The sequence below is a fragment of the Nesoenas mayeri genome (genome assembly GCF_963082525.1).
Source record: "Nesoenas mayeri genome assembly, chromosome: 2".
NCBI classification, from domain to species: Eukaryota; Metazoa; Chordata; class Aves; order Columbiformes; family Columbidae; genus Nesoenas; species Nesoenas mayeri.
The window spans coordinates 28,131,474-28,139,825 of record NC_137543.1 but is presented as its reverse complement, the minus strand read 5'-3'; positions in this window follow the sequence as shown (position 1 = coordinate 28,139,825).

Genomic DNA, 8,352 nt, shown 5'->3' with positions numbered 1-8,352 from the left:
AGAAGAAATAATTGCACTTACTAACAAAATGACTGAGATTTGGATTATCAGTGAACAGGGTTGAATGCTGTAGTCAACAAACAATAGGGAGGCTTTATTTCACTTAAAAAAAAAAAAAAGTGTCATCATAACCATTAGTTTTATACAAGAAAAATGATGTCTCTTTAGATGAAAGAGTATCTATTAAAGATGGTTCAGAATCACAGAATTTGGGCAAGATTTAACTTAGTTCAAGCCTGAAGGGTTTCAAACCTGGAGCTGGAAACTGGGACTGTTGCTTCTATTGAGAATTCACTCCTGTACTGTACAAAGTATGTTCAGTTCCTACAAGTCTCAGCTCCTCATTTCACTTTCAGATAGGCTGCATCTTGATTTGATTTCAAGGCATATAGGTGTTGCCAAATAAACATACCAATTTTAACCCTTATTAAAATGTCAATAGAAAACACAAAAAAATCAAATGCAAATGTTTAATCTTTCCGCCACTTGACCATCTGGTCTATGCATACATTTGTTTATCTAAACCTCTTCTTGCAGCCTTGTAGTAAAGTAATGAATGTTATAACTTGACAGCTATTTGGAGAGAATTGTTGCTATTCAAGCTTCAGGACAGAGCTCCAGTAGACTGCATACTTCTGATAACTAATCACAGATCTGGGAGATTTCTTATACTCTAGGCGGTGCTTTGCATCAAATCTGCCACATGTACAAAAGAGTTTAAATTCCTAAAACGGGGGGGAAAATAAATTTTGTTCTAATGCACTGCTAAAAGTAGACTTTTCAGGTTGCTTTCAGATTAAATAATTTTATGGGAAACACCCAGAACATCAGCATTTTAGACTGAAAATCAAAATAAAGATTAAAATATAGAAGTGGAGGGGAAAGGGGAAGCTGAAGTATTTCAGGAAATACACCAGCCTAAAAAACAAACATAGCCTGATCATGAACATAGCAGATCACTGAATACCTTATATTACCTGCACTAGTAAATTCAGAGGTGTCAGTGAATGTTCCTGTGTCCTGGAACTCAATCTTCTGCCAGAGGATTGTTCTGTTAGAAGATTATTAGAATAAGACCTTTTGGCTCATGAGAAATACCCCTTTCCTAAACAATCTTCCTGCTTCAGGAGGTAGAGCCAGGAACTATTCTTAACAGGTATTTCTGATGCAGATTCTCTGTTTTGAATGGATGACAGTTGTCCCATGCTGTCCCGTTCCAACAGATGGGATGAGCGATGAGTTAACTCTGAACGCGACACGCACCCTGACTCAACAGGTGAGATTAGGTGTGAGTTAACTCTGGGTAATTCTGTGTGGCAACGCAAAGTGAATGACAGACAATCACTCCGGTGGTCCAATTCTGAATTTACTAAAAGCACATGGTGGTATACAAATTACAGCGATTAGTGATTTGGCAAAACAATGTTATAACACAAAACTTATCAATACATTGATGGCAAAAGCCCTTCTAAAAATGGTGGATTGTCAACAATTAGTAACTGTAATGCAAAACTTAACAAGACTTTAGAGTGGAACTTACAATGATATTACTTTTATATGTTTAAGAAAAAGGAAGAGAGAGAGAGAGGAGGAAAACCAAGATATTGGAAAGAGAAAGGGGGAGAGAGAGAGAGTAAGATATCACCACTCCACAGGTACATCCTCTGGAGGAGGAGACACGTCGAAGATTTACACATCGTCAACCCGTATCATACATAAGGTTGTTTTATAACCCAGTTCATTTACATGCAAGATAGGAGAGGGCAGTTCGTCCCCTCCCTCTGCTCACTTTTCATGCTAATTAGGAAGACTCTTCTGGAAATGGGTCTGGGGTCTTCAGACTAGGGGAAAGTCCACAGTACTGACCAGAAGTGAGTTGTCTTGCTCGTCAGGAGTAGCTGTTGGTTCGTGGTTTCTTCTGGTAGTTGGTTGTCCAACAGATGGTTCATCTCTATCATCCCAATTAGGCTATGAGGCCTTTCACAGCAACACTGTTAATTGCCCTTATCTTACAAGGTGTCTACCTCCATTGCCATAAAACTTTGGGAAAGATAAGACGAGGTGTCATCTATCTTTTCCTCCCAAAGTAACAAAATCCAGACGTTTAAGGCATAACAAGGTCCTTCGTTCTGCTAAGGATGGGGAGTGCGCTTCAAGGTTGTCACACATGCTCGCTGGCCTCCTTGCTAAGAAATGGTCCAGCGTATGTTTAATTTATTAGCATGGATTCATGACTGAGAGACTCGGGCTCCATGTGTCCCCAAAAAATCCAAGACAGTACATGCTGAGGAAGATACAGAAAAGTACCACGGTGTTACTGTGTCCAAGTAGAATCCATCAAAATGTCCGCCTCTTTCCCTTCCTCTTTCTCTACTGAGCTCTTGTCTTTGTCCTGCTTGCACACATAAAGCTTCACTGGGTTTATGCAAAGCAGATGGCTAGGAAGAAGACTGGCATTATCAAATTGCTCATGTCCCACAGCTGTAGGACAAGACAGAAATAAAAGCCCAGGTGACTCAGAAGTATTGTACTCCAAAGTGCTCCCTCCCTCCAAACTGCCAGAAAAGCTCCTTGCAGCTCTGCCCCTTGATTCAGTCAGCTGGGTAGCGTCCACATGTTGCAATAGCTGGGTACAAGTAGTTTCATGCAGATCTCTTAATACAAAACTGTGTAAACAGTCATCTAAAGCAATAGGTAATAATTTCTAAAATAATTCAGATGTTCAGGAACAGCCCAGCTGGTGTGTGGCACAGGCTAACAAGGAGGGTTAATTAAAGCTGGTAGGAGACTACACAGGTGATTGCAAAGGGTGTTGGTTTCCATGGTGCTCCTCCTTGCAGCCCTCACCATCAACAGATCTGAGCAAGTGTATCACTGTACTGCCAGGGTGGCAGCAGGCAAAACAGGATTTCAGTTCAGAATCTAAACACCTGATGTTTTGTTTCAGAAAATACAAGGGTTGGGAACAGTTTCTCGCTGATAAGAACAAGCACAATTGAAGAGGTTACTACCAAACTCCTTCATTCCTGCTATGTAGATAGTACAAAATACTCCTTTTTAAAAAGAAAAAAAAAACAAAAACAAAACAAAACAAAACAACAACAAAAAAAACCACCACACACACACACCAAAAAAAAAAAAAAAAACCACAAGGCATTGTGATTACCGAATTACTCATTTTCTAGAACAAGATCCTTTATACAACTCTAAATATACAAATCAAATGCAGAGACTCTCAAGAGTTAGAAGAAAAATAGTATATTTTCCCAAAATATTTCAGAATATTTAATAGGAAGCAGGGTCTGTCAAGTTTAAGTCCAACAGTAAAGATACAGTAAAGTTGTATGGGAGATATAACAGCTAAATATGTAAGTCCATGTTCTGACTATTGCCATGCTTTCATATTACTTCATATGATCATGTAAATAGTTTTATCTAAGTCATACAGACTAGTGTATTGAAGATTAGCATCTTCCTGTCCTCAGGTTAGTCATATTCAATAAATCTTGACAATTGATGTTAAGTATTATATATTCATAGAAAACTATATTAGTGACTTGAATAAGTGTTCAATAATCTTCACAAGACATAACCACTTTTGCTATTTGATTTCAATTGCTTACCATTTGCTTTTTTACTACCTTGTTAAAAATATGACATTTTGCTATACAATCATCCTCAACTTCTGTGGGCAAGAGAATAATTCCATTTTGCTGGGCCTCTCATTTTTAAACCTGCCATAAAAACTACCCTACCTGCAAAATACCTCTAAATGTCACCAAAAAGAAGAAAGAAGAAATAAATAAATACATAAATAAATAGTAGTCCAAAAAGAAAAAAACAAGGAAGGACCCTGACAGAGCCAAAATAAGGCTGAATTTATGAGGCCAGACAGATGGTGACCATCACAGTTCTGGTGCCAGTGTCTGGTGGGAGCTATTGGTAGCTGTCCTCTCCAAATATTGAGTCACATTGTATGGGAAGCACAGCACCAGAAGATGACGCAGCTGAGGTGGAAGAATATGATGAATATGATGATCTCTTCCCAGCTGTTTTCCAGATAGGTCCCAGCTGGTGACACATCTAGACTGAGATCCATCCTTGATCTCAACACACAGTCATAGCCTAAGTGTTTGTTACAGTCCTCTGGTTTTGATAGCCTTCCAACTACCAACATCAGAGAGGATCATTTGACTGTTGTCTCTCATTTTCAGTGTAATTCCAGCTGTTTCATTAAATCTGGATATATCTATAAAACAAAGGACCAAAAAGGCCAGACCTGAGGCATACCAGCAATATAAGTTACATTTTCACAACTGGGAACAAATAGAAATTTATTCTTTCTAAAAACTGGCATACAAGGAGAAACTGCACTGAAAGGAAAGTATTTGAAACCATGAAAAATTGAACTGGATTTATTTAGGGAGAAAATTACCCCTCTTTAGCTAGGATTAAGTCAGTTTTTAAAACTTCATCATGAAACCATAGCTTCTGTAAATCTGAACATCTTGCCTTGACAACAAACAGAGCTGTACAACTTTTATGCTGTTGTGGAAACACAGTCAATCTGGCGAATTTTAAAAACGACACAAATTTATTGCATGATTAATGTCCATAAGAATGAAGGCACTAAAATTCTGCTCAATGGATGGACAAGAGTGGAACAAATTACTTCAGAAAAACGAATCTTTCTATTAGTAGAGACATGCATGTGGTGTGCATTTCTGTACACACATACATAAATATAAAGGGGTTGCATGCACATTTACGCATTGGAGGCCTGATTTTCAGGTGGAAACAATGTGTTTGAGCTCCACAGATGCACAGAAAACAAAGACATTTCTGTATTTTGTACCCTCTTCCGAGCATCTGTGTAAACATCTGTTTACATTAGAAATATAAAAGCTCTTTCCAGTCTATGGTGCTCACAGGGAAGATTGTCAGAAAACAAATACCACCTCAGTCTCGAAAATGTGTTTACTTTTAGTTGTTATTTTATTTGATCTTTTATACAGACATACAAGGTGTGAAAAGCATTTAAAGTCTGTATCGTCATATACTGAACACACAATAGCTGCCCTCCTGGATTTCACAAGCTGAAGACTAAGCTCATCAACAGATCTGTCACACTTTCCAAACTAGTTTAGTCAAATATTTCTTAAATTCAAGAAAGAGAATTACATTCATGACAGTACTAATCAAACCATATATATAACCACATAACACACAAAAAAACATCCTCTTCGCTGTGGACCTTTGCTTATCTCATTATCAACATGGACTTTCAGAATATTCCCATGTGAAAGGAAGAGTCTGAGTAAAGACTTTCTTAACAAGAATTAAAAGGTCAATGTCGGAATTCTCACAAGTTAAAAATTCAAAGATGAAACCAAAAGGCAACTCTTTATCTGCTACATGGTCTAAATACTGTTTCCATCACTTAGAAACAGTATTTAACAAAAGCTGTTTTTTTTATCAAAGCCTGGTCTGCTTTAGGAAGCCCACGGGAATAAGGACCCTTTCTACAGTCACAAAAAGGGACTTTGAAACTTCTCTTTGAAACTTCTCTTCTTATATCCATTAGACAACAAGCAATGTGAAAGGCACATCTTGCTGTACCAGGTCATTTATCATCTGATACAACGAGACATAGGACAAATTACAGATTACATCGCCCACTCCTTCAAATGTCTCAAAAAAGTTTATTGAATAAACAACACATTAGAATTTGATTATCAGATATTCTACCAGTTCTTTTGATTAGTATAGTATGCATCTTCTCTGTTGTCAGCAGTTAATGGGTCTGTGCTTTGCTAAAGGCCTCTGCAATTACAAGCAAAGCTGTTCTGACATGGTCTGACAGCCAGTCCCAGGAACAGGAAGAAAACACAAACCTACTTTTCCTCCTCAATCCTGTGCTCAGGATCTGGGACCTAGATTCTGACTTTCTGGTCTGTATTCTTTATCCCAGGATTATTCAGATAGGAATAACTGAGTTAATTTATTCAGAAAATATACTTGCTCACTGCTTTAGAACTTCCATAGATTTAACTCCTCAACGCGATTCCAAGAAGTTGGGGTGGAAAATGCCAGTGCTTTGAGATACAGATATGCTCAGCTTTCTTGTAAATTATCATTGTATCCCACTAATGTCACCAGACAGGAACCCACTAATTAGTACTGTCATAGGCAGCTTCACTACACATTGTCTCCATCTCTCTTCTCTTCTTGTAATGACCACACCTTTGGGAAGTCCATCACATATTCTTCATTGATGGGGGAGCTGCACTTTGTAGATGAAGTCTAAGGTGTCACCACCATGGTTGTACAAACAGATGGAGTTTTACATGAAAAAGCTTATTTTCTCAGTCTTCAGTGTTCTGAAATTGCAAAAACTAACCAGAGTTCACCATTTAGTCTATGATTATCCTTAAATCTGCCATTGATTTTTCCTGCAGGTCACTTTCCATGTATTACATAAAGGGATGCTGCATACATTTAGAAATACTAAAGGGATTTCAAGTAAAAATTAGTAACACTGAAAAGAGTAAAATTTAGATTTTTTTGCATGTGATGAACTGCTGAAGCAAGTTAGGTCTTACACTGACTGAGAAATATAGTTATGAAGGTATTTCTCAAAAATTGTTAAAAGCAATTAAAAAGAAAATCAACAGCACACAATGAGTGCAATACAACTCTCAGATATGAGGCTATGAGCCAACTTAGAGCTGGAAACAGAAAGCCAACAGATACTGTTATTTGGCTTTCCTGAATGCCATTACAGCATTGATTTAAAGTCAATGATACAGTTAATCTAAAAATCAGAACACCACATATAATACTTCAGTTGATGTCACATCATATTTGAGTTTTACAACAGCTAACAGTTTCAACACATTCTCAAAGGAATATTTTAAATCTTTAATTTGCACTGAAATTACTTTGTATTTTAGCTGCAGATTATGCCACGTATCTTCTAACAATAAAACCTTAAGCCAGCTGTGATGTCCCTTATGTCATTTGAGAGAATGCCTTTTAATATACTAATGAAAAAATGGGAGTTTCCAGAAGCAGTAATGATCTACTCTTTTTTTTTTTTTTTTTTCCCTTGGAAGCCCCTTTTTATCTTGGGAACTCCAGTTCACCAGTTTATCTTTTTGGAACTTCTTCTTTGATGTGACAAAAAAATACGCAGCTCACCACAGTGCTACAGCTGCAGTGCTCAAATCAAATCCTCTTTCCCCTTACCAGCAAGCTTGCTTTCAAACTCTGACAAAATTCCTAAAGATCTGTAGAAAGCAGCAAATAACTACTTATTTCTGTTACTCATCTCGTATTCTTTTACTGGGATCAAAATGTCAATGTTGCTTCCAGTCAACTGGCAGAAACTGATCTAAGGTTGTCTTAGGGTGGCCCAAAACCCACTGACATTAACCAAAATAGCAGGCTCTTTAGACAATATATAAGGTTTTAAGCCACAAAACCTCTCTTTATTTTATAACAATTAGTGAAATAAAAAGTATCATAATTCTCCTGGTACTGTTACTAAACTGCCACTTTTTATAATTACAATCGTTTTCTTGTTTTTCATGTTAACATACTTAAAATTATCAATATACATGAAATCAACACAACACATGGCAACAAGATGCACAAATAACTTTTTGTACAGTATCCTAAAATTTTTAGTATAATGGCATTCATAATATCTTAATGGGAAACAACCATAAGTATGTATTTACACAGTGATTTTGTAGTCCATGTTCACTGTATGCATCCATTGCATATTATTTTATTTAGGAAACAAAATCTTTCTTACATATCAATGCTATTTCAGCATGTATGACAAATAGTACTATGACATGGTAAATACAGAGATGGGTGTGCATAAACAGATACCCAAAACCAGCATATTGCAAACATTGCAACACAATTACATTTCTGGGAAACCACTTAGTGTGTCTGAAAGATACAGGCTAAATGAAAACTGAAAATAGAGTAAGTCAGCACTTGCTTTATAGGGCTGCTCAGTATGTTAGTAATGCTGCAGCATTTGGAGGATATAAAGCATCTAAGATAGAAGAAAACTGGAAAAACATAGCAAAGCTATCTAGTACTCGGACCAAGACAGAACTGAAAAATAACTTCCAGGCTTCAAAATGCACGCTGTGAAATATTGCACAATATCATGGTCTGAAAACTTAACTCCTTTCCCTCATTTTCTGGTCCATATCCATTACTAGGAGAAAAGAGAAGAGGTGAAAAGCCACAAACGTTTAGCCTAAGATCCACACACATGGAAAGGTGAGGGGTTTGCTCTATGTACCTCCATTTCATCCTGCAGAACCGCCA